Here is a 25599-nt window from a genome sequence, read left to right on the forward strand (position 1 = left end):
CCAAGCCCTCAGGCATCCACTCTACCCTTCCTATCAGCTCTCAGACTTCCAGCCCCAAGGACTTCCACCCTTGCCCATATCCAGTACACAGTTTGGCTGAAAAATATTCTAAGTCCAAACAATGGAAGGTTTAACATTTAGAAACGAGCACATTTCTTCAAGAAAGTGCCGTGGCATAGCGGTTAAGGACACTAACTGCAATGCACAAGGACCTGGGTTCAATTCCAGGTGGGCATGCACAATTTTGTTAAAAAACTTAGTAAAAAAAAAAAAAAAAAAAACTTCCTTTTCCGGGGACCCCAGGATTTGAACCGGGGTCCCCTGGCCTGGCAGCAAGCACGCTAACCACCAGGCCGTAGGCCTCTTGATAGATTTAATTTCGGAACTTATATTTAAAGGTTAGGATTGCGCAATTTCAAAAAGGTCAGAGGGCACAGCACATTTGCATGCATTTAAATAATAATTGCATTTAAATAGCACAAATTTCAATGTTAAAAGACAGAATACACAAAATTTTCAGACGCTGCATGTATTTTAGGTCAAACATATTTGCAAACCTTTCTATATTTACACTTCCAAATGTTCAGTTTTATATCATACACATGTCGCTAAAAATTCAACTGTACTGGATGAAACTTGAACACAACTTGGAGAAAGATTCTGGAAGGATTGAAATGTCAGATCCTCTGTATTTTTTAATTCAAGAGAAAATTTCACAATTTTCGCTATCTTGCTATAAACATTAAAATTTGTCAGCTTTTCTGGATGAAAAGTAAATTGGGGAATTCAGCCAGTGTTCAGTTCTTTTTTCCTCTTTCCATTACCACTCTGCCATTAAGGCAGTGTTCAGTTCTTTTTTTCCTCTTTCCATTACCACTGTGCCATTAAGGCAGTGTACAGTTCTTTTTTCCTCTTTCCATTACCACTCTGCCATTAAGGCAGTGTTCAGTTCTTTTTTTCCTCTTTCCATTACCACTCTGCCATTAAGGCAGTGTACAGTTCTTGTTTTCCTCTTTCCATTACCACTCTGCCATTAAGGCAGTGTTCAGTTCTTGTTTTCCTCTTTCCATTACCACTCTGCCATTAAGGCAGTGTTCAGTTCTTTTTTCCTCTTTCCATTACCACTCTGCCATTAAGGCAGTGTACAGTTCTTGTTTTCCTCTTTCCATTACCACTCTGCCATTAAGGCAGTGTTCAGTTCTTTTTTTCCTCTTTCCATTACCACTGTGCCATTAAGGCAGTGTTCAGTTCTTTTTTTCCTCTTTCCATTACCACTGTGCCATTAAGGCAGTGTTCAGTTCTTTTTTTCCTCTTTCCATTACCACTGTGCCATTAAGGCAGTGTTCAGTTCTTTTTTTCCTCTTTCCATTACCACTCTGCCATTAAGGCAGTGTTCAGTTCTTTTTTCCTCTTGCCATTACCACTGTGCCATTAAGGCAGTGTTCAGTTCTTTTTTCCTCTTGCCATTACCACTGTGCCATTAAGGCAGTGTTCAGTTCTTTTTTCCTCTTTCCATTACCACTGTGCCATTAAGGCAGTGTTCAGTTCTTTTTTCCTCTTTCCATTACCACTGTGCCATTAAGGCAGTGTTCAGTTCTTTTTTTCCTCTTTGCATTACCACTGTGCCATTAAGGCAGTGTTCAGTTCTTTTTTCCTCTTTCCATTACCACTCTGCCATTAAGGCAGTGTTCAGTTCTTTTTTCCTCTTTCCATTACCACTGTGCCATTAAGGCAGTGTTCAGTTCTTTTTTCCTCTTTCCATTACCACTGTGCCATTAAGGCAGTGTTCAGTTCTTTTTTTCCTCTTTGCATTACCACTGTGCCATTAAGGCAGTGTTCAGTTCTTTTTTCCTCTTTCCATTACCACTGTGCCATTAAGGCAGTGTTCAGTTCTTTTTTTCCTCTTTGCATTACCACTGTGCTATTAAGGCAGTGTTCAGTTCTTTTTTTCCTCTTTGCATTACCACTGTGCCATTAAGGCAGTGTTCAGTTCTTTTTTTCCTCTTTGCATTACCACTGTGCCATTAAGGCAGTGTTCAGTTCTTTTTTCCTCTTTCCATTACCACTGTGCCATTAAGGCAGTGTTCAGTTCTTTTTCCTCTTTCCATTACCACTGTGCCATTAAGGCAGTGTTCAGTTCTTTTTTTCCTCTTTCCATTGCCACTGTGCCATTAAGGCAGTGTTCAGTTCTTTTTCCTCTTTCCATCACCACTGTGCCATTAAGGCAGTGTTCAGTTCTTTTTTTCCTCTTTCCATTACCACTGTGCCATTCAAGCAGTGTTCAGTTCTTTGTTTCCTCTTTCCATTACCATTGTGCCATTAAGGCAGTGTTCAGTTCTTTTTTCCTCTTTCCATTACCACTGTGCCATTAAGGCAGTGTTCAGTTCTTTTTTCCTCTTTCCATTACCACTGTGCCATTAAGGCAGTGTTCAGTTCTTTTTTTCCTCTTTCCATTGCCACTGTGCCATTAAGGCAGTGTTCACTTCTTTTCTCCTCTTTCCATTACCACTCTGCCATTAAGGCAGTGTTCAGTTCTTTTTTTCCTCTTTCCATTACCACTGTGCCATTAAGGCAGTGTTCAGTTCTTTTTTTCCTCTGTCCATTACCACTGTGCCATTAAGGCAGTGTTCAGTTCTCTTTTTCCTCTTTCCATTGCCATTGTGCCATTAAGGCAGTGTTCAGTTCTTTTTTTCCTCTGTCCATTACCACTCTGCAATTAAGGCAGTGTTCAGTTCTTTTTTTCCTCTTTCATTACCATGTGCCATTAAGGCAGAGTTCAGTTCTTGTTTCCTCTTTCCATTACCATTGTGCCATTAAGGCAGTGTTCAGTTCTTTTTTTCCTCTTTCCATTACCACTGTGCCATTAAGGCAGTGTTCAGTTCTTTTTTTCCTCTTTCCATTACCACTGTGCCATTAAGGCAGTGTTCAGTTCTTGTTTTCCTCTTTCCATTACCACTGTGCCATTAAGGCAGCGTTCAGTTCTTTTTTTCCTCTTTGCATTACCACTGTGCCATTAAGGCAGTGTTCAGTTCTTTTTTCCCTCTTTCCATTACCACTGTGCCATTAAGGCAGTGTTCAGTTCTTTTTTTCCTCTTTCCATTACCACTGTGCCATTAAGGCAGTGTTCAGTTCTTTTTTTCCTCTTTCCATTACCACTGTGCCATTAAGGCAGTGTTCAGTTCTTTTTTCCTCTTTCCATTACCACTGTGCCATTAAGGCAGTGTTCAGTTCTTTTTTCCCTCTTTCCATTGCCACTGTGCCATTAAGGCAGTGTTCAGTTCTGTTTTCCTCTCTCCATTACCACTGTGCCATTAAGGCAGTGTTTAGTTCTTTGTTTCCTCTTGCCATTACCACTGTGCCATTAAGGCAGTGTACAGTTCTTGTTTTCCTCTTGCCATTACCACTGTGCCATTAAGGCAGTGTTCAGTTCTTTTTTTCCTCTTTCCATTACCGTTGTGCCATTCAGGCAGTGTTCAGTTCTTTTTTTCCTCTTTCCATTACCACTGTGCCTTTAAGGCAGTGTTCAGTTCTGTTTTCCTCTTTCCATTACCACTGTGCCATTAAGGCAGTGTTCAGTTCTTTTTTCCTCTTTCCATTACCACTGTGCCATTAAGGCAGTGTTCAGTTCTTTTTTGCTTCTTTCCATTACCACTGTGCCATTAAGGCAGTGTTCAGTTCTTTTTTCCTCTTTCCATTACCACTCTGCCATTAAGGCAGTGTTCAGTTCTTGTTTTCCTCTTTCCATTACCACTCTGCCATTAAGGCAGTGTACAGTTCTTGTTTTCCTCTTTCCATTACCACTGTGCCATTAAGGCAGTGTTCAGTTCTTTTTTTCCTCTTTCTATTACCACTGTGCCATTAAGGCAGTGTTCAGTTCTTTTTTTCCTCTTTCCATTACCACTGTGCCATTAAGGCAGTGTTCAGTTCTTTTTCTCCTCTTTCCATTACCACTGTGCCATTAAGGCAGTGTACAGGTCTTGTTTTCCTCTTTCCATTACCACTGTGCCATTAAGGTAGTGTACAGTTCTTGTTTTTCTCTTTCCATTACCACGGTGTGATGTAGTAAGCTTCATGGAACGGTGATAGCCCCCTCTGTGGTTGGTCAGTATTCTATAGCAGAGCCTCTGATGTAGCAAACACAACGGAAATTCCTCCTGCCAGGATTGCTAGGAAAAACCAATCAATGTCATCAAGTTCTGTCAATTTCGTTCCAGTGATAGTTCTGAATCTGCCGGGTTATTTGTACCATCTCACAGCCGAGATTTTGGCCGTCCCAAGCCCGATTATTTTCAAAACTCGGTGTGCATGTAAAACAGTCATCGTCAACACAGATGTGGAGTTTCAAATCAATTTATCAATCAACTTATATCAACTAATAGTTGATACGGTCATTTGAAGTTGAGGGTTACAAGCCTACCTGACACTGTGTGCACTCAACACAGCAGTTGAAAGCGCAGGTACATTTTTTATTTTTGGTTGACCCGTTTTGGGAAAGTGGGTGCTGCATGAGAACAGTATATGTGTGATTTTCACAGAACTGCTGTCAAAGTGACTGTAAAAAGCTGCTATATGAAACTAAAGGCTTGGCTCGTAAAAAAACATGGAGAAGTATGGCTGACCTCTTTCACTTGGCCTGGTGGTTAGGGTCTACAGTTTCCAATCATAGGGTTGGAGGTTCGATTCCAGCTGCTGGCAATATGTTGTGGCCCTTGGCAAGCCTCTTCACTCCTGCTTGCCTCTCTCCACCCAGGAGTATAAATTGGCACCAGCATTAGCTGGGGAAGCTACCTGCGATGGACTGGCATCCCATCCTGGGGGGAATAGAAATATTCTCAGTTGTTTCATGCCAAGGAAACCACCATAAACACCGGCCTGATGAGCCAAATTGGCTGGAACCAGACTTGCTTTTTTTTTTAACTTTTTCTCTCAGGAAAAAGGGGTGCTTGTAATGAGCAAGATACATGTATGTACAATTTTCACAGAATTGGTGCCAAAAGGACCACAAATAGAGTTACTGAAAAACTCCTGAAGGCTCAACTGCTGTACTCTGGTGATATCAGAAAAAATCTTGAGGGGGCAGATTCTATCTACTTCCTGGTTCTTTTAGGGTCAAATGAACACACACACACTTAACTGCTCAATGGTAATTGTTTTCAAACCTGGAAGTGATTTTGTTCAGGTAATATCTTATGACCCCTATTGGCTCGAGTGTCTGTATTTGATATCTTCAATATTGCCTTGACGTTGCTTTGTGCATCATCTTCAATACTTGACAACTTCCAGTCACTGCAGAAGACAGACTTCTCCTGATGAATGGAAAGCACCTGTTTCTTCCACTCCCACTACCATCTCTGCTTCTATCCACTTGCCAACAAGTGCCCTAACAATAACGAAAAAGTTAACTGGACTGAAGAAATAGAAAGGCCTCATTTCTATCAATTAATATGAATATTTCCAAAGCCATTTTCATAATTAAAACAAGCACAATATATGACCCTAACCCAATGGGAACAAGGCTATCGTGCATCAGACTTTTACATCTGCTGCAGTATGCTGCATCTGGTGGGGTTGGGGTCAAGGTCAGTATTTGCAAAGTCATACATGCATTTTTCACCATTGTTTTAAACTCCTCTTCTATAGGTTGTAGACTGCTGGCCCTTTTTGATTCCACAATCTGACTGTCTTGCTTGGACCTTCATCAATGTTCCAAGAGCAGACAGCATGACAATAAGGGGCTTGATCTGTGAAATTTAAATAATCACAAAATGATTATTCACCCATTTATAATAATTTTTTTTCTTTTTACAAGATAAATATTCATTTCCATGTTGTTATTTTTAAGGAGCTGCCAAAACAACTGTTCAAAGACTCAAAATTGTAGCTTTCATCAGTAAATTTTGGGGGAACTATACCCAAGACAGGTTTACTGTTGGTTAAATTCTCATCAGCCAGAAAATATTTGTCATCATATCTACAAAGTGTAAAACATCCGGCACTGTGCAGTCTCCTTAGTTTTTAATTTAGTTCTCTAAGACTTCAGAAATTAACACAGAACTGTACTTTTTAGCTGGCTGCACCAAGTGGCAACTTCAACTTTATTTTAAATAAGGAAAGATTTTCAGCTGAAGCAGGTACATTATTCAATTTACGTGTATGCCAGATCTTCCTGACCCTATAGGGGAGAGGAAAGGTTATCTCCCCCTTCCCACACACACAGCGACATATCACCTTCCATTGCTTTCCACCCCACACAGCCCCTTCCCTTCAAAAAATTTCTTCCCCTTTTTTCCCTTTCATGGGTGGAAGGTGAAGCCACCACAGCTGCCTATATCAGAAGGGTTAGCAGGTGTCAATTACATGTACGTTTGATAAGCATAATGTCATATCCAGACTTACATGTCTCCATTGTCCAGTCATCGCCAGCTGCCAGGTGAGTATGCAGGTGTGGGGTCCAGCATCAAAGTGTGCCAATGCAATGTATGCTTATAGGGTGCATTCGATTACAAGGCAAACCTGGAAAAATAGCAAGTTATCACAAGAAGAGAAACTCAAACTAACTGAAGAATCTTCAACGGCAAAGTTGCAGGGAACTGAATCAATGGGGACTCACACACCAATTCTACATGTAAGTATCAAAACCAAAAAAACTGATTAACCCTTAAAAAAAAAAGACCAAACTGAAAAACTAAATAAGACTTGAAAACCACGAACTAAAGTTTAACCAGAAACAGAGCTGGAGGGCTGTCGAATCACAGATCAGCCAAAACTTGTAGGCGGGCCACCACATACAGTGTGTGCAGTCTTGAACACTTCAAATGACCATAACAAACAAAATGAAACATATGGGACAAAAGAGTCACAGCGCCAGCTGTGACAGGTCACATGGTAAGACTTGAAGGTTTTCCTGAGTGTACATGTTCTTATACTGTAAGTTCTGTTTGGCACACTGTGCTGGTGAATGCTAAAAAAGGCGGGTTATTTTGGACCTTGTGACTTACAGAGTAAAATGATTGCGGTTGCTCCATGTATCAATCTCTTTCTTGAGTATGTGTGGTTCTGAGAAGAACCAGGGAATAACTCGACGTTTCGAACAGTGTACTCTGTCTGTCTGAAGGAGTCTGACTGGGAATGGAGCTTATATGGTTCACGGAGGAATTTGAGCAGCTCGCCATCAACACATCAGACCACAGACCCAAAATTTGGCTCCGATATGTGGACGACACTTTCGTCATCTGGCAGCATGGACAGGACAACCTCTGACTCGTTCTGGAACACCTCAACGGGCTTCACAGCAGCATCCAGTTCACCATGGAACAAGAACGTCATGGCAACATTTCGTCTCTTGATGTTCAGGTGACCAGAAAGGAGGACGGTAGCCTAGCCTGCACGGTCTACCACAAGCCCACCCACACGAACAGATACTTCCACAGTACGTCCTTCCACCGCCCCAAGATCAAGTCGTCTGTCAACCGGGCCCTTGTCCGCAGGGCATGCAACATCTGCGACAAAGAATTCCTTCGCCAAGAACTCCACCACATCACCGCAGCGCTGCAACGAAACGGATACAAGCCAAGCCAAAACCCAAGATCCCAGATCCACCCCCAGCCGAAGGGTCTCCTATATCCAAAGCCAACTAGTTAGGGCCCCTAGTTCTATCACCCTCCCCTACTTAGGCAGTACTTCCCACCATATCCAGCGTATTCTCCACAGTATTCAAGTTTTCCACACAGCCCACTGCAGTTGCACAACCTGCTCCCCTCGCACAGGGACCGGCAGGACCCCCAGCGCAGACCAGGGGCAAAGTGTACATCGGCGAGACGGGCAGGGACCTCCCTACCCGACTCAACAAGCACAAAGCTCATGGTAGGAAGGGAGAGCTGGAAAAGTCATCAATAATCAAGCACTCCCACACTGAAGACCATCAAATCAACTGGAGCCAAGCTGAACTCATCCCCAGCATCGAAGGATGTATCCCTGCCGCATCAGAGAAGCCATAGAAATCATCAAGCATGACACAGTTCCCCAAGACATCGGCTTCAGCATCAGCAATCCTCACATCCCAGTCCAATGGGTCTCCTATACCCTAGGACTCCCCAGTTAGGTTCCCTCCTTAGTTAGCCTATAAGTCTTCTCTACCCTTCGCACCCAGCTGTTCACTCTCCCACTGCCAACTCCAACTGACACACTTGAGTAAGCACACACTCAGCTCATGCAGTACCAGGATCCAGTGCAGCATCCATTGTTCCCGCCATCACTGTTCCCGCCTTAACGCCTCACCGAGCTAATCCCTACATCTGGATCCCTCTCTACACCATATAAGCTCCACTCCCAGTCTGAATCCTGCAGGTTGCTCCCAGCAATCTCCCTGAAAGTGATCCACTTTTATCTTCCGGGGATACCGGTAAGCAATATCAGTAAATCTAGGGTGTATTGATCTCGGTTTTCCCCTCTTTCTGAGCTACATGCAAATCTGGCCTCATGAATCTGATAATTCGCATGGAACCAACCGGCATCTCAACAAACCCCAATGGAAGTCCAGGAAAAACATGGAAACAATCAACCACGATCCACCATAGATGTTCTAATCAGTCAAGCACAAAATAACTCTCAAACGCAAAGACAGAATAGAAAATGCCCGAAACCCGTCGATTACAGCAATGTTTATTCGGACTTGGATTATGATACCCCCTGTAGTGAAACTCCGTCAAAGCGATGATACACCGAAGAACAACCATCCAATTCCCAACCTACTTAACTCTCCTGATATCAAATTATCTACAGTCAATCCAATACACATAGCTAAAGCACTTAACAAAGTAGGTACAGACTACATTAAAAAAGTGTCGAAAAACAACCAAGGAGGGATTACTGTTAAATGTCACACCTCAGCACAAGCAAGAAAATTGAAAACTCTAACTCAACTAGATCAATGGGTGGTACCAACAAAGTACGCCAAATCAGAAACACAAAGCAAAGGGGTCATAACAGGCAGCCCGACCGATATAACAGATGAAGAAGTAATCGTCATATGCAAACAACAAGGAGTTGTTGGAGCTAAAAGACTCGTGGGCAAACGTGACGGAAAAGCAGAAAAAAGTCTTTCCATCTGCCTGACGTTCAACACCCCAAATCTGCCTCCCAAGATACAACTGGCATATGAGTTCTTTTCGGTCAAGCCATACATTCCGCCTGTTATTCGCTGCTCCAACTGTCAGCGGCTGGGTCACACTGCCCAGAACTGCAGTAGCGCTACACGTTGCGTTTGATGTGGGGGACCCCACACCTTTGAAAAATGTAACCAAAAGGAACAGGTGAAGTGCTGTAGATGCAGTGAAAGACACTCATCTGCTTACGCATGCTGAAATACAATATAACAAGAAAAACAGGACATCAGAGTAACATATAATATCTCTTCCGCTGACGCAGTAAAAGCCATTAACCCTCCTATGCTGAAGTCACTCTTTGGGTCATTTGGTAAACACCTCAAAGAAGCACAGCTGTGCTGTGTCGTGCACTGCACCAACTGTCCCTCACAGGAATATCAGATTGCACTTTTGTGCTGCCCAACAACTGTGCTCTACTGTTTCATGTGCGTAATTGTGCAGTAAACCAAATGCAGTGAAGAGGACTGCACAAAAGACCCTGGGTCATTTTGTGCTGGCAACCAACTGTGTACACACTGAACCTGTGCATGTTTGTGTTCCATGTAGAAAATACATGCAAGAGAGTGACTGTTGGGCACTCGTGCATATTTGTGCTGTAAAACCAAAGGAGGGTTTTAAGACCGATATCTCCATTCGACAAGATACCGGTAACATCACTCAATCAACACCCTCATCAAAACCTACTAACACCATCAAGGAGCAAAGCTCTATTCATCGTATAAATGTTAACGAGGAGAACACCGAGTCGACCCCTGTCATGCAAATTGCCAACTCCAAAGATGCTAGCACTCAAACAGAAGAAACTACGGGAACACAAACTGAACACATGAAGTGCATTTGTAACGAGCAACACCTCACTGAATTACTCACTGGTACTATGCACATCTGGGACACCATACAAAACAAGGAAGAAAGACTTTCAGCTATTAAAGAACTGATAAGTCTTGAAGGTTTGCATGGTGAATAGGTACAATAGAAAGTAGGTTTGCGGTAGCACCATGGACGTATCTCTTTTGTGAGTATTTGCGGTTCTGAAAAGAACCAGTGGTACTCGACGTTTCAAGCAGTATGCTCTGCTCGTCATCAGGAGAATGCCGGATACTGACTGGGAGTGGAGCTTTAGTAGTCTGGTGGAGGATTCTAGAGACAGGGGATTAGTCCGATGATGCGTGAAGGCGGGAACTCTGGAGAAGGGATTAGGCTGGCTCGGTGGTGCGTGGCGGTAAACTTACTCAGGTGTGGCAGTACTGTTGGGGGTGTGGATTGGTAAACATGGGTGCTAAGGGTATAGAGGACCCATAGGCAGACTAAAGGAAGAACTGGGGCAGGGTGCCAAGGGGTATAGATGACCCATAGGACGAGCTAAGAAGGGTTGAGGATGGGGCGCCAGATGTTACTGAAGATGAAGCCTGTGTCTTGCGGAACTGTTCTGTTCTTGTAAATCTCAATTGCCTCACGAACACGGCATGGATGCCATTGTTCTATGTTGGCAATGAGATGGGCTTGTTGCCAGTGGACTTGGTGGTCTTCAGTGCTGGAGTGCTTGATGATGGCAGATTTCTCGAGATCCCCCCGTCGTCCATGGCCTCGATGTTCGTTGAGTCTGGTGGTGAGATCTCTGCCAGTCTCGCCGATATACACCTTGCCGCATTCGCAGGAGATCCTGTAGACGCCTGGCTTGGTCTTGGGGTCTTGCTTGTCCTTGAGTGACTGGAGAGCTGCTTGGATCTTGTTGGGGGCGGTATGGAAGACTTTGATGCCATGGTGTAGAAGGATGCGCTGGATCCGGTGGGAGGTATTGCCTATGTAGGGGAGGGTGACAGAACTAATGTGCCTAATGGGTTGACCTTGGGTATAGGAGACCCGCTGGTCTGGAGGGGGTCTAGGGTCTTGGGTCTTGATCTGTCTTGACTTGAATCCGTTCCGCTGTAGTGCTGTGGAGATGTGATGAAGTTCCAGTTGCAGGTGGTCTTGGTCGCAGATGTTGTATGCTCGACGCACGAGGGTTCTGTTGACGGAGGCCTTGATGCTGGGATGGTGGAAAGACCGGTTGTTCAGGTAGCGGTCGGTGTGTGTGTTGGCTTCCTATACACTGTGCGGGATAGGGTGCCATCTTGTGATCTTGAAACCTCGACATCCAAGAATGCAATGCGACCGTCTTGTTCCTGCTCCATGGTGAACTGGATGTCGTTGTGTTGGCTGTTGAGGTGTTGAAGAAACAGCTGGAGGTCTTGTGGGCTGTGTGGCCAGACGACGAAAGTGTCGTCCACATACCGGATCCATACGCTGGGCTTGAGGTCTGCGGAGAAGAGGGCTGTCTGCTCAAATTCTTCCATGAACAGGTCTGCCAGAACCGGGGATAGAGGCGATCCCATGGAGGTTCCGGAAGACTGCTCGAAGAATTTGTCTCTCCACTGGAAGCAGGAAGATGTTACGCAGCTGCTCAGGAGATCGTGGATTTGATGTGGTGTGAGGTTGGTCCGGTCGCTGAGTGAGGGATCTTGAAGTAACCTATCCTTGGCGATGGTGCATGCTTCAAATGTGGGAACATTAGTGAAGAGAGAGACCACATCGAAGCTGACCATAATGTCTGTGGGGCGTAGAGACAACCCGTCGATGAACTGGGCGAACTGGTCCGAGTTCTTGATATGATGTGGGGTGTTGCCAACCAGAGGGTGAAGGATCTTGGTGAGGTGCCTGGCGGTGTTGTATTAAAGAACTGGTCCAGCACACTGAGCACCTTGAGGACCCTTCCAAATCCAAACAATGGAAACCAAGTCAATCTTCACAGTCCGAGTCCCGGTAAGAACAAAACGAAGTGGCTTGGGCCGTAAGAGTAGAGCCAGCTATAAGAATCCAACTAATGACGAGGCAGGCTGTAGTAAGACCTCAGGAGGTCAACCAATCAACACATCCTCATAATTTATCTGTGAATGATTCTTATTCTACAATGGAATGCGCAATCTCTTTTAGCTCATGGTAAAGAATTTAAACATGCCATCAACTCTTGGCTTCACAAGCCTGACCTTATATGCATTCAGGAAACCTGGCTCAAAGAAGGGAACAATTTCAATATACCGGGCTATGATATTTTCCGTAATGACGGGACAAATACAGACCCCAGAAAAGGGGGTGGAGGATGTGCCATTTTCTCCAAACCTAGTTTAGCTTTTAGATACCTGTCAGGCTCAGTCAACCAAATTGAATACCAAATTGGTGAACTCTACGACAAGTACCGGAAAAAAAATTAACTCATTAATGTGTACAATCCTTGAAACAAGCTTAATGATCACTCTCTTAAGGAGATTTTTCATAAAATAGATACATGTACTGCTAATATAGTTTGTGGCGACCTTAACGGACACAACCCCCTGTGGGTAAGTTCCTCTTTGGATCATAATGGCAAGATTATAGATGACGTTACTGCCGAGATGAACTTAGTCTGTATGAACTCTGGTGAGGGCACAAGAGTTAATATCTCCGAAGGCACCTTCTCCTGTTTAGATGTTACCTTTATGTCCCCGGATTTAGCTGCTAAATGTAACTGGAAAGTTATAAATGACACATGAGGAAGTGATCATTGTCCTATTATCATGGAAATTGACCATTCTTTTCACCAAAATCTAGCCAATCCTGTCCCGAAGTGGTCCTTCAAAAAAGCCGATTGGAATATGTTCCAAACTGCATGTAATAAGCACATTTCAAAAACCCAACCCTTCCTGTCCTATTAACGAAGTCTATGATAAATTTATCGAACAAATTGTTTCTGCCATGAATGATTACATTCTTAAAACTCGCCCCAATCATCACAAATCCCCCAAATCTAGGTGGAATGAGGAATGCAAACAAGCCATAAATGAAAAAAGACAAGCTTTGAAAAACCTCAAGAAATCATGCTTGCCTTCTGACCTGATAGCTTACAAAAGAGCTAGTGCTATTGCTAAGAAAACCATAAATAAAGCTAAAAGAAAAGATTGGGAGAGATTCTGTAGTGAAATAACCCCCAGAACTAATAACCAAGTCTGGAATAAAATTGGCCAGACCCGCAGCAACAGCATCCCAACCTTATGCCATAACAACACCGATGCTGTTACCTACAAAGAAAAGGCTGGCACTCTGGCTAGCAGCTTTGCAGCAGTTAGTAGTAATCGTAATTACAATCCTCCTTTCAACATCATTAAAAATGATACTGAAAAGGCCTTCCAGTTTAATGAAAACGATAGTGTTATCAATGATCCTTTCGAAATAGAGGAACTTAATCACGCCATTAATTCCAGTAAATGTGCCTCTCCTGGTAAACAGGGCATCAGTAATGCTGTCATCAAACGATTACCTGACAAAATACGGGAATGCCTTCTCATCATTTTCAACATGATCAGGTTCACATCACAATGCCCCGATCAGTGGAAAGAGGCGATCCTGATTCCCATCCTAAAGCCTGGAAAAGACTCTTCGAATCTTCTCTCATATCGACCAATAGCTCTTACAGCTACTTTCTGTAAAATAATGGAACAAATGATCAACAATCGTCTTCTTTCCTTCTTGGAAAGTAGAAATCTTCTCTCTAATTGCCAGAGTGGCTTCAGGAAAGGAAGAAGTACTCAGAATCACATAATTAATCTGGAATCGTCTATTAACAAAGCCCGCAGTAACAAAGAAAGCACCCTTGCGGTCTTCTTAGATATTGAAAAAGATTACGATATGCTCTGGCAAAAAGGCATTGTGATAAAACTTCAATCCATGGGAATTTGTGGTCAAATCATCAAATGGATTGATAACTTCAAGTTTAAATCAACAATGTCCTTTCTGAAGAAAGAATTCTGGATAACAGGGCTCCACAAGGCAGCGTCATCAGCCCTGTTGTATTCAATGTTGCAGTTAACGACCTCTCGAATTACATAATTGATGTTAATATGACTCAATATACAGATGATATAGCAATTTGGAAATCAAATAGGAATATCTCCTACCTGGAAAAGAAAATTCAACAGAATCTGAATAACATTAAAAGTTGGTGCGATAAATGGGGCTTTAAGCTCTCGGTCCCCAAAACAGTTGCTGTCCTTCTTACCAACAAAACTCATGGTAACATTTCTTTACGTATCTAAGACCTTAAGATTCACACCAAATCTGCTGCCAAATTCCTTGGTATTACTTTTGATTGTAAGCTCACCTGGAAACAACACATCGATGATATTATTATGAAGTGCAAAAAAAGATTGAATATTCTGAGATGCGTCAGTGGTACCTCTTGGGGGGGCACATGGTAAATCACTTTACCAACTTTACTGTGCCCTCATAAAACCCATCTTAGAATATGGTTGTGTAGCCTTTGATTCAGCCTCAACTACTCTTAAAAACTTGATCGTATCCAATATCAAGCATTGAGAATATGCACTGGTGGGATTCAGGGCTCTCCCCTCTTTAAACTTCAAATTGAATGTGATGAACCGCCACTCGCTCTTTGACAACAATTTTTAGCTAGCTTATATGCTATTAAACTAAACGCCCACCAGAAACATGCAAATAAACATCTGAACCTTGATAACTAACAAAAACACTATTTTGAGGACAAATGGTCTGACTCCAGTTATAAAACACCTTACAAAGTGAGAATCATTCATTACCCTTTCACCTGCTTCCCTCTCGATAACATCTTCCCTTATTGGCATTACAGAAAAGCTCATATCTCTACGGAAATTTTTTAACCAACTAGCTCATACAGACAATACTAACGAAAAAAGAAATATTGCTATTGGGGTGATCAATACTACCTGGGGAAACTCCTTACAAATATATACTGAGGGTTCTCATGACCCTGATTACAAAACTGTTGGATGCGCTAGAAATATTCCCCAATTCAATTACTCTAAAGTAAATGATGGTTGTCACAAACCGGGTCAAAAATATATAGATTGATCACTTTTTCCTTATCTCCACTGACTGACAACAAAGCCACAAAAAAAGAAACTTTTAGGAACTGGTAGTAATCTATACAACAAAAAAGTAAAAAAGAAATTTATTATTATTTACAATCTCCACAAAATCCTTGATAGAGCTTGTGAGTTTATCAAGAGTTTACCCCAAACTAAAAATACATTTATCACATCATTACAAATTCATTATATTACTATCCCCCCACATGGTACTCATGCATGTCGTCCAGCGTGTCATCGCTCCACCAGCTGAACGCTCTGGGGATCTCCGCCGATTTGGCAAGGTAATGTGGTCGCAAGTCCCCCTTTCTAGGTCCTCCGTTCCCTCCTGGTTCTCTTCGGGGTACCGGGGCAGCCTCTCCCCCAAAGAGGAAGATTCTATGACTGAAACTCCACTAAAGGGAGTCCTGTGGAATTTATAACTACAACGTATAAGGCTAATACCGTATTTACAATAAAACTCCAAAATATGCAGAGATAATACCCAAAATCGATGAGTTTTCTACACAACACCGTGTCGCGTTAAATCTACAAAGGTTGGGCGATGCATGTGTACACAATAGTCACTATGAATAATGCAAGCCGCATGGGTGTTGCCGTTGTGCAAACATGAATTCAAGCAGTGTGCACAGGATTTCCACACGAACACGGACTATTTCTTATAAGAGGCAATCTTGACATTTCGAATTTATCTTGAATACAATGATTAAAGCAAAACGACTGAAAATTATACAAAATAGCTTTCTACAACAAAATACTCAACTTACAGTTTTAAGACGAGCGAACAGTCTTAAAGTCTGACTCCCTGGCTTGAAACAACGATCGGTTTTGGTAGATTAACTTCTCAGTGCTGGATTTAGCTTTCCAAGAAGTGGATTTCACTTCTTAAGCACTTAAGTTAAGCTAACGCTTTCAACTGAAGAAATTATATGATTTGGGCTATCGCCACACACTATCTCTGTTTCTCAAATTCTCATTCTGTTTCTCAAATTCTCATAGAGCTATCGCTCAATCGACGAAATCAAAATGTGCTATCGCACGATGACCGATCAGGAGTCTCTCTATGTCAAGCTCTGTCCGCTACCTCTCCAATGCTTCAATACAATTTTAACCCCGCAGGGAGATCATGCTAACTAATCTAAATGTCATGCAAATTTTGAAATTCCACACGTTTTCAAATTTTTCCCACAACAAACGTATTTGGTCATATTAGTCAAAAAATTTACATACTCCCCGTGTTACTAAAAAAATATATTTTTTTTCCAACATTCTTCTATTATTTACAATCAGTAGAAGAATTATCCATTTACAAGAAGTTATACAAAATAAGTTATTCTTTTCTAAATCACACACATCTGATGTAATTCATTTTCTCCGAATGTCATTACTTTCTGTAAACTTTCAAGATTGAATCATTTACATTATGTGAACTGAATTTAACTCCATTCTGGCAATTTTCACTGGATTTAATAAACTTTTGTTGAACAGGTTACTCCACCCTTATGGATCTGAACTCTGATACAATAATACAATAAATCTTCAGTTCATGAACTTAATTTTCCGGGCAACGGCTAAGAAAGTCTGCGCTGATGTTGTTAACCCCTTTGATGGCTTGTACTACACATGTGTACGGTTGTAAGGCTAATGACCACCGCATAACTCTGCTGTTACAACTCTTAGCTTGAGAAATATATGTAAGCGGTGGGTGATCTGTTTGCAGAATGAATTACCTTCCATATAAGTACACTTTGAATTTTTCAATGGCCCAGACTAAGGCCAAACATTCGCGCTCAATGGTAGAGTAGGCTCTCTGTCTTGGCAAGAGTTTTTTGCTGGCAAAGCAAACTGGAAACTCTACCCCATCATGAGTCTGCATGAGGACGGCTCCTAAACCTATGTCAGATGCATCAGTGCGTACTATGAAAGTTTTCTTTGGATCATGCAAATGCAAGATGGGTGATGCTGCAACTCGGCTCTTAAGAGCGACAAATGCTCGCTCTTGCGGTTCGCCCCATGCAATGTTCTTCACACCGTTGCCTTTCATCAAATCTGTTATTGGGCATGCAATAGCTGCAAAGTTGGGGATGAAATGCCTGTAGTAACCTACAATCCCAAGAAAGAGCGAACTTGCTTCTTCCTGGTAGGTCTACTCACTTCCAAGATGTTTCTAACCTTGTCTGGTTGTGGTTTAATCACTCCCTCACCTACTATATGGCCTAGAAAGTCTAGTGACTCAAACCCTAGATAACACTTGGTTGGGCGTGCTGTTAAACTGCCATCCTAAGTCTAGACAAAACTTCTCTGAGTACCTCAACATGTTCATCCCAATTGTCGCTGAGAAAATGAGTATATCATCGATATAGTTAATCACATCACACATACCTGATAGCAGTTTACGCATCATACGACTGAAGACAGCGGGGCATTGATCATGCCAAAAGGTAAGACGGAGAACTGATAGAGCCCATCAGATGTTACGAACGCCGTCTTTTCTTTGTCCTGTTGGGCGATAGGGATTTGCCAGTATCCCTTGGACAAATCTATCTCAGAAAAGTACTTTCCTTTCCCTTACTTCGCCATTAGATCTTCTGTGTTGGGTATGGGCTCTGGGTCGAACAATGTAACTTTATTCAATTTGCGGAAGTCGATGCAGAACCGGTTTGTTCTGTCCTTTTTACGGACAAGGACTATTGGAGCTGCATAGGATGAGGTACTGGGCTCAATCACACCAAGCCTAATCATCATCTCTACTTCCTTTTTGATCGTGCCTTGAACAGCATGAGGAACTGGATAAGGTTTGAAGCAGATGGGTTCATCTGTAGTGAGTTTGACTGTGTACTCGACCAAATGAGTCTTGCCTGGCATATCCGTGAAGACGTCACTGTACTCATATCTCGGATAGAGAATGTATCGGACTCACTTTGTTTATCATCGATGCAGACGTCAGTAGGAAACTCATTCTGCTCTAAAGATGGAAGTTCGAGAGCTGAAGTATCATCATTAAAGTCGTCATTGGCTGCTTCTACAATCCCTGCACATGCAAAGGACAATTGGTTAGCCGCAGACACAACATCTGGTCTATCCTCCTCTCGTCAGACGTACTTCTTCAGCAGATTAGTGTGGTAAGTCTTTTCCCTGTTCCCCACTTTCACCCGGTAGTCATGCTTGGCTACTTTCTTGACAATCTTGAAGGGACCTTGCCACTGCATCAGTAACTTGTTCTGATTCGTTGGAAGGAGAATGAGGACTTCATCATCACAAGCAAACTTTCTGTCACGGCTTTGGACGTTGTAGTACTTGCAATATCGCATGGAAGATTTGCTATGTTCCTCTTGAGCCATTTTACAGGTAGATTCCATTTGCTCTTTCAAATCAACGACGTACTGATATGTTGTTTTTACCTTTTCATCTTCATTACACTCGGTCGTCCACAAATCCCTTAGAATGGCCATGGGACCTCTTAAAGTTCGCCCATAAATTAATTCAAAAGGCGAGAATCTGGTGCTTTCTTGTGGGACTTCTCGATAGGCAAACAGAAGTGAAGGTAAGTGTCTGTCCCAATCCTTGGGGCGTTCCCAACTGGATACTGGATACTTATGCACCGTACCGTCCATCAACACACAGCCTTCAGTAATCCCTAGCAACTGCGAGTCATCTATTAGGCTTTTCCTAACAACCACAGGACTACATCCTGTGTCACGCATAACACGCACCTCCGTGTTTCCTACATAACCATCAGTGACTGGCATAACATTGTTACCGGTACACGCTGCACTAACAATAGGTAAAGTGTGACCACAAATCATAACTATGTCTTTGCCTAAGTGATCCTCACAATTACAAATGCCCTCTTTCGCTGGCAGGCAAGCGGCTGCAGTTTCCTCCACCCTGCTTGCTGGAGGTTAAGCGGTCTCATCTGAGTCCTTATTCTGTACATCTTGCACAACTAAACTAGCACCTTTCTTGCGTGCGCTATTACTTTGGCGATCGCGACCTTGACAGTTGCATGCAATATGTCCATATTTGCCGCATTGGAAACATCTACATGTACGTTCTGCTCTAAGTTGTTCTATTTGTTCCTTGCCCAAGTTGGCACGTTGTGCAGTGCCTGAGTTTGCTACGCTTGCTGGCCTACTCCTCCCATTATCTCTACCACTACTACTACTAAGCTTACAGTTGAAGTGATAACGATCATTGTGCGCTTCTGCATAGCGATCTGCCAATGCTACAAGTTCCTTTAAACTCGTTGACTTCCTCTCCTGAAGGAATAGAGCCATCTCCTTGCTACAAACCCTCATAGTCTGTTCCCGCACAATAAGTTCAAACAAAGCTTCATACGTCCTAGCTACACCTCCAATTTCGATCCATCATGTCAGATACCCTGAAATTCTATCTACAAACTGGGTATATGTCTCAGCAAACTCTGGTCTGGCAGATCTAAACTTGATCCTAAATCCTTCCTCACTCAAAAAGGTACCTATTCAATGTGCCAGTGCCTTCTTCACAGCATCATAATCTCTAGCTGCAGCACTAGGCATACGTGCGTACACCTCCAAGGCCCTACCTGTGAGTGTGAGTAACGCACTAAGTGAGGTTGCCTAGTCTTCTTTTGGCCACTTTGTTGACGTCGCAAATCTCTCAAAACGTTTCAAATATGCGTCTAGCTCATCTTTTCCATCGCTAAATGCCGGCAGTTTGGGAAGCTTCGCTTGCAGCGTGAGTTCAGTTGCTAATGGTGGTTTGACTTGGGTCTTAGCGTTCATTTTTTCTGCAGAATTGTTTGCCATTCTTCTTGCATTAGAATGGTTGAAGACTCCAAACCATTCCAAAGTGGCATCTTTAGTGACCGTCTTAGTGCTTTGCAGGCAATCGATAAACTTTCCCCACAGATAAAATTGTTTGCGATATTCCCCACACCATGATTAATATCGGCAGTCAAGGGAACACTGTTCACTTTGAATGGATCCCCGGTCACTGCGGCATTGAGTACCGAAGTGAATACGTCAAGCGCACAATTAGCGTGTAAAAGGCATTAACACGTGAACCAATACGAGCACGTACTCCATTCGTTTGCACTGCACTTTCTGGTTTACAGTGACGTCACACTTCGGTACTCAATACCAGGAAATGAAAAGGCTGATCAGATTGCTAAAAATGCGACCAAGAAAAACAATATTGATCTTTCCATCCCTTTATCGATTAATGAATTTAAACACACTCTTAAAGAAAAACTTACAAATAACTGGAATACATCAATCCCAAAACATACCAACAATATTAACAATGATGTCTCCTTCTTGTCCCCAAACTGGACAATGAATCGTGCCGAGGAAGTAGCCATACACGGGTTACGATTTCCTTCATAAGATTGGTAAACACCCAAATGGTCTTTGTGACATCTGTGGATGAGTTGATAACGTTGAACATTTTCTCCTTACTTGTCAAAAATATGTTTCACAAAGACAAATCCTCCAAAAATCTCTTACCCTGGCTGAAATACATACAAATCTTCCCCAAATTCTTGGGAAAAAACAGACCTTTCACCACATTATTAAATAAATTCAGAACTGTAATACTGATGTATAATTCTTCTGATGCACCCTGAGGTTTTGCCTGATATTGCGTAAACTCTTGAGAAGGGACGGTGTAAGTGGTTGGCTGGACATGGTGTCATACATGTACTTCGTCACCTGGAGGTGTTGCGGGCCAGCAAATCAGCTGAGCGGGGCCCGGGCCCTTAAACTGCACGGGACACGGCCCGACCTCACAGGACACTTGGACACCCTGTGTCTGGAGGATCACAAGCTCCCCCCTATTTTCCTGTCTCCCCCTCCTGTTCTTTTGGTACCTTCCAAAATCATGCAGCTTTCAGTATCGATTCCTCGAGTTTTCGATCGTCCACATAACAGAGCTTCAACGTCTAACTCACACTGCACACGAATACAAATAGCAGTAGCTAGTACTACATGCATGACATGTATGTATGACATGACAGCCCCTGTGTGCATGTCTAATTCTGATGGCATTTATGTTGCCGTACATGACATTAACCAACCAACCAGAATCCTCCAGTCTCCTGAAGACGGACAGAGTACACTGTTCGAAACGTCGAGTTATTCCCTGGTTCTTCTCAGAACCACACATACTCAAGAAAGAGATTGATACATGGAGCAACTGCAATCATTTTACTCTGTAAGTCACAAGGTCCAAAATAACCCACCTTTTTTAGCATTCACCAGCACAGTGTGCCAAACAGAACTTACAGTATAAGAACATGTACACTCAGACTTCAATCACTGACTCCAGCAGACAGGATTCACGCAGAAAACCACACTCCAGTAATGTGGAACAAGTTGACTTGTCTCTGCTGAGCTGCTTCACTGAGTATCATGGCCACACTACATGTACATGTATGTGGCTACATTACGCAAGGAATGGGAACTCTGAACTACAGTCATTTGCAAAAGTTTAAGACCACCTAGAATTGTATAGGTGTATTTCTGTCACTGGGCCTGCATTACATGTCTCTTTGAATGGTGCACACAGTATGTGACATCACTGTAGCAGTGCTATTTTGTATGTATGGATACCCATTGACTTTCCTCATGCATCACTGCTAAACCTCTTTGGTGAAAAACTTTGAATTCATTCAGTTACAATAAATAACATTATAACCTTTAAAGGGTTATTGAAATAAAAACGATTTAGTTCGCTTGAAGTATTTCAAAATAGCAATAAATACGTGCCCATTTAAAAAACATCATAAATTTAATGTTTACCCCAGTAACTGTGACCGTAAAAAGAATAAATAGATCATGCATTTCTCCGCCACCCCCAAAAAAGATCATGCATTTCCCCGCCCCCCAAAAATCCCCTCTGGCTGTTCGCGCTCCCAGGCTGATTGGATGATGTTATCGCCAGAATGATGCATGTATAATCTACATGTACTTGTACATAGCGCACAGTATGTGCAGTATCGTACGCAATAGACCACGTTGTGCTTGATGTAGCTTGGCCAACAGGGCAAACACTGTTTCAGGTCAAGAAACACAGGGTAGGACTGTGTCTTTTAATTTTTGACCTTGAACTGAGACAGCGTTTGCCTGCGGTATGTTCACTACTTACGGAGTAAACTATCCCCTAGGTTCCCACAAGTGGGTTGCCAATTGCAAAAAACACGCCTTTTCCTCGTTTGGAGGAAAATATGTTGCCTTTTTGTTGCCGTTTTCCCACTCCGGGCGAATTTTGCCACGCTTGCACAAAAGTGACAGCTGTTTCGTGACTTTTGTGTCACGTCACAGAGTGCGAGCTGCGCTAACAATGATTTGCTGCAAGCAGTGTGTGACTGGACAGGGAACCAGCCAAGGGCATTGCGTATATATAGCTGCACATGTCAGTATCGGACTATTAAATGTGTAAATATGCAATGTTAGAATACATAGAAATACTTATATGCCAAAGTTTGTCAGTCTAGCAAGAAAGACTGGGACTTTGCCTTCTCAACTGTGGTAATTAATGATACATCCAAGTGCCTGGCCTTCCAAAATTACAAGGCCAGGCATCTCATGCACATGTCAGTACATTTACATGAACAGAACAGTACATGCAATTTTAGAATTATGGAAATATGTGTACTTTAATACTGGTATGCTAAAGAGTGTCAAAACTAGCTTGGAAGATTTTTTTAAATTCATGCTGCAGCCGTGTGCCTGCCTTCCAGAGTTGACAAGACCTAGTTGACTTGGGACCAAGTTGACCTGAGACGGAGTTGACTCGGAGCGAGTTGATTCCAGACCAAGTCGGTGACTTCACGCTGATAAGCATACAGCGTGTTTACATTGCCATGTTTCAATGGACCATATATGAATCTTCAAAAAGGCAATTCGTAGAGTCTAAGTTGCTCAGACGATTCTTAACTGATCTATGTACATGTACATGTCTGATACAGTTGACTCGCGTCAAATATCATTTCAAAAATTCAAATATGTATAGCATGCCAAAGTGAAGTTGGGCTAGCACTTAAAAAAATTATTTTTGACCTTGTTGGACGTATATCATGTGGAATTTCATAGTATTACAGCTGCATGGTGTGAGCACATCATCACACCCATGGAGGTTGTAGCGTTTTCTGCACAATTACTTGAATCATTTGCATTTATTTCTTTTAGTAAATTTAGCATTTATATAGAGTCTTCATTTTTAACTTTGATAACTTTTTCATTTCCTGTTTATATCCTGTTTGCCATTTCGTAGACACATTACTCACTGCATTTTCCTTGTAAGAGTACACCCACACAGTGTCTTGTACAGTGTATATTGTTTCCGCCTATTTGACCTTGTTAGCCCAGAGGCTGTGGCACACTTCAGCATGCTTCATTTTTAAGCTTGTACTATCATCCACCAAGGACTTAGTTTTAAGGTGAAATTATTCATTAACAGTCATTGTTCTAAGAATCCATCTAAGACATGTGACTAAGACTTTCCTTTCTTAAGTTTTGTGACTTTAACTACATCCTGTTTCTAACTGTATATAAGTCCTGCATCATTGTACAGCTCCTCAGTATCCCATATCCAGTATGCAGTAATAGCCTGCTTTTCATTCTCCAATTCAGTCAACAGCTTACAATTCTCTCGGTCGTTCTTGCGACAATAAAGTTGGTAACAACACTGAATCAATACTGACTCTCATGACGACCCTATACGGTGATCACACCCAACGACTTGCAATTTGCAAGATGTGCACAAAATCTAAGTTGGCATACGATCATATACTATATAGGCCTGCTAAAGTTACTCACAGTCATTTTCACAGAAACGGGCCATGCACATGTACTGAAGGCATGCCAAGTGTTGATCCTAGTCCTACTCCGAGGTTTAGGCTAGGATTAGTCTCAACATGGTCTTTTCCTTTCTCCATGGTCTCAAGGTCTACCCCCAGAACTGTGGGGTCCGACGTCCGCTCCCCTCCCAAGAGAAGCGGATGTCGGACCCCACAGTTCTGGGGGTACTCAACGTCTAGGCCTATCCTGTGAAGTATACCATAATAAGTTTGGAATAATAAAAGCCAAATACATTGTGCTTACTCCATATCACGTAGGTGTGCCAGCGATTCCTCAGAGACTAATGTCTTATGTGTTGTCTTGATAATACACAAAGTCGCGAATATAACCGGATTAAAGCGACCACCGTGCGCTGGAGTCACTCACGTGCATGTGTACCACCGCACATCACCCACGTGTTGTTTGAGGCGTGCCGCGCCTCGGCTGTCCGTAGCCGGTCCGCCATTTATCTGTGTTGGTTTTCAATGCAGCGTGTGTTTTGCGTAGTGACGTCATGCACGGAGTGCCTGGCTTATCCGGAGCGGAACAAAAGAGGGCGTATTTTGTTGGTATATCGACAAGAATATAATATCAAATCAGTGACCTGAAATATGTGATTGGCGAGCTTCCGGTAACTGAGTACCTTCTTCAGGGCAAGCAGATTCAGTTCTGAATGAACACGGAAAAATCCACGTTCATCCCCCATGGATGCAGCGTTCCAAGTTCGACGCGGTGCTCCAGTTCCTTACGCTGTACATCAGATGACGCTTTCCGCAGAATGCAGACGCTCACGTCACTGCATGAGGGTATGTGGCGGCGCGCAAAAGTGCCGCGCGACAGTGAGACCAGGTGTTTGTTGGCGCACACTGCGCACACGCTTGGTCTCTCCGGTGTACAGTTTATCACAGCGACGACATGTAATGCAATAAACCACTTTAATAGTAATGCATGTATGATGTCCGCGTATTCTGTAGCTACCGCGGGGGCCGACGACTGACGGGCTGTTAACTATGTAGGGGCAGGTGTTAATCTGGGTGCTGACAAGGGGAATTGCTGCCTGCTTTTGACAGCGAGACGGAATCCAACCGGGAACGTACAACCATGTCCCGACAGAACGATCGCACCTAAACGTGCAAATCGGGGGTTCGGCGAAAATGGAAGCTGTGGCCGCATCATTTCCGAGTGTACGAGAATGTTTCAGACGAATATTAAGTACCGGGATGTTTCGAGGGTGGTATGTGAGTACGAGGGGGACGCGATCACGTTGCTTGGCCCCGGTGGGTTTCAGAGCCGTTTCGCTCGGGATTGAAGATACGACGTTGAAGGCAGCGTCTGTGATAGCTGGAGGTAGTAACCGCGCTAATGAAAGAAACCTAGCATTTCCTTCCCACGAGCAGAGAACTCCGCATCACTATTACAAATCCTGCGCAGTCGAAGAAACTGAGAGTAAGGGATGGAGTTCTTACACTTGAGGGGGTGAGATGATTAGTACTGCAGGTAGCTGTGGGAATCTGTGGGTTTGTAATGCACGGTTGTGCCAAGTTTCCGCGCACAGATCTGGACGCGCACGTCGAGGAAGGTAACAGAATGTAGTGACACATCAGATGTGTAGCGCAGTGCTAAGTGAACGCAAAGAAATTCTCAACGTCATCACACGTACCGGTGATAGCACCAACAACA

The 25599-nt window shown here is 43.0% G+C and overlaps 1 long non-coding RNA gene across 3 annotated transcripts; it reads right to left on the reverse strand.

The window, feature by feature from the left end:
* Positions 1 to 509: 509 nt before the first annotated feature.
* On the reverse strand, positions 510 to 24392 carry LOC110977245 (uncharacterized). Of its 3 annotated transcripts, XR_015424295.1 has the most exons (5): positions 24184 to 24392; positions 6397 to 6513; positions 5615 to 5741; positions 4620 to 5380; positions 510 to 4166 (listed from the first exon to the last, which is right to left on the reverse strand). It is a non-coding gene; the product is annotated as an uncharacterized LOC110977245 (long non-coding RNA). The 3 variants fall into 3 exon arrangements; XR_015424294.1 differs by having other exon boundaries at positions 4620 to 5741; XR_015424296.1 differs by lacking the exon at positions 24184 to 24392 and adding an exon at positions 13498 to 13640 and having other exon boundaries at positions 4620 to 5741.
* Between the last annotated feature and the right edge of the window lie 1207 nt (positions 24393 to 25599).

This window comes from Acanthaster planci, linkage group LG02, assembly GCF_054643075.1.
Source record: "Acanthaster planci isolate LZ-2023a linkage group LG02, COTS_SCS, whole genome shotgun sequence".
NCBI classification, from domain to species: Eukaryota; Metazoa; Echinodermata; class Asteroidea; order Valvatida; family Acanthasteridae; genus Acanthaster; species Acanthaster planci.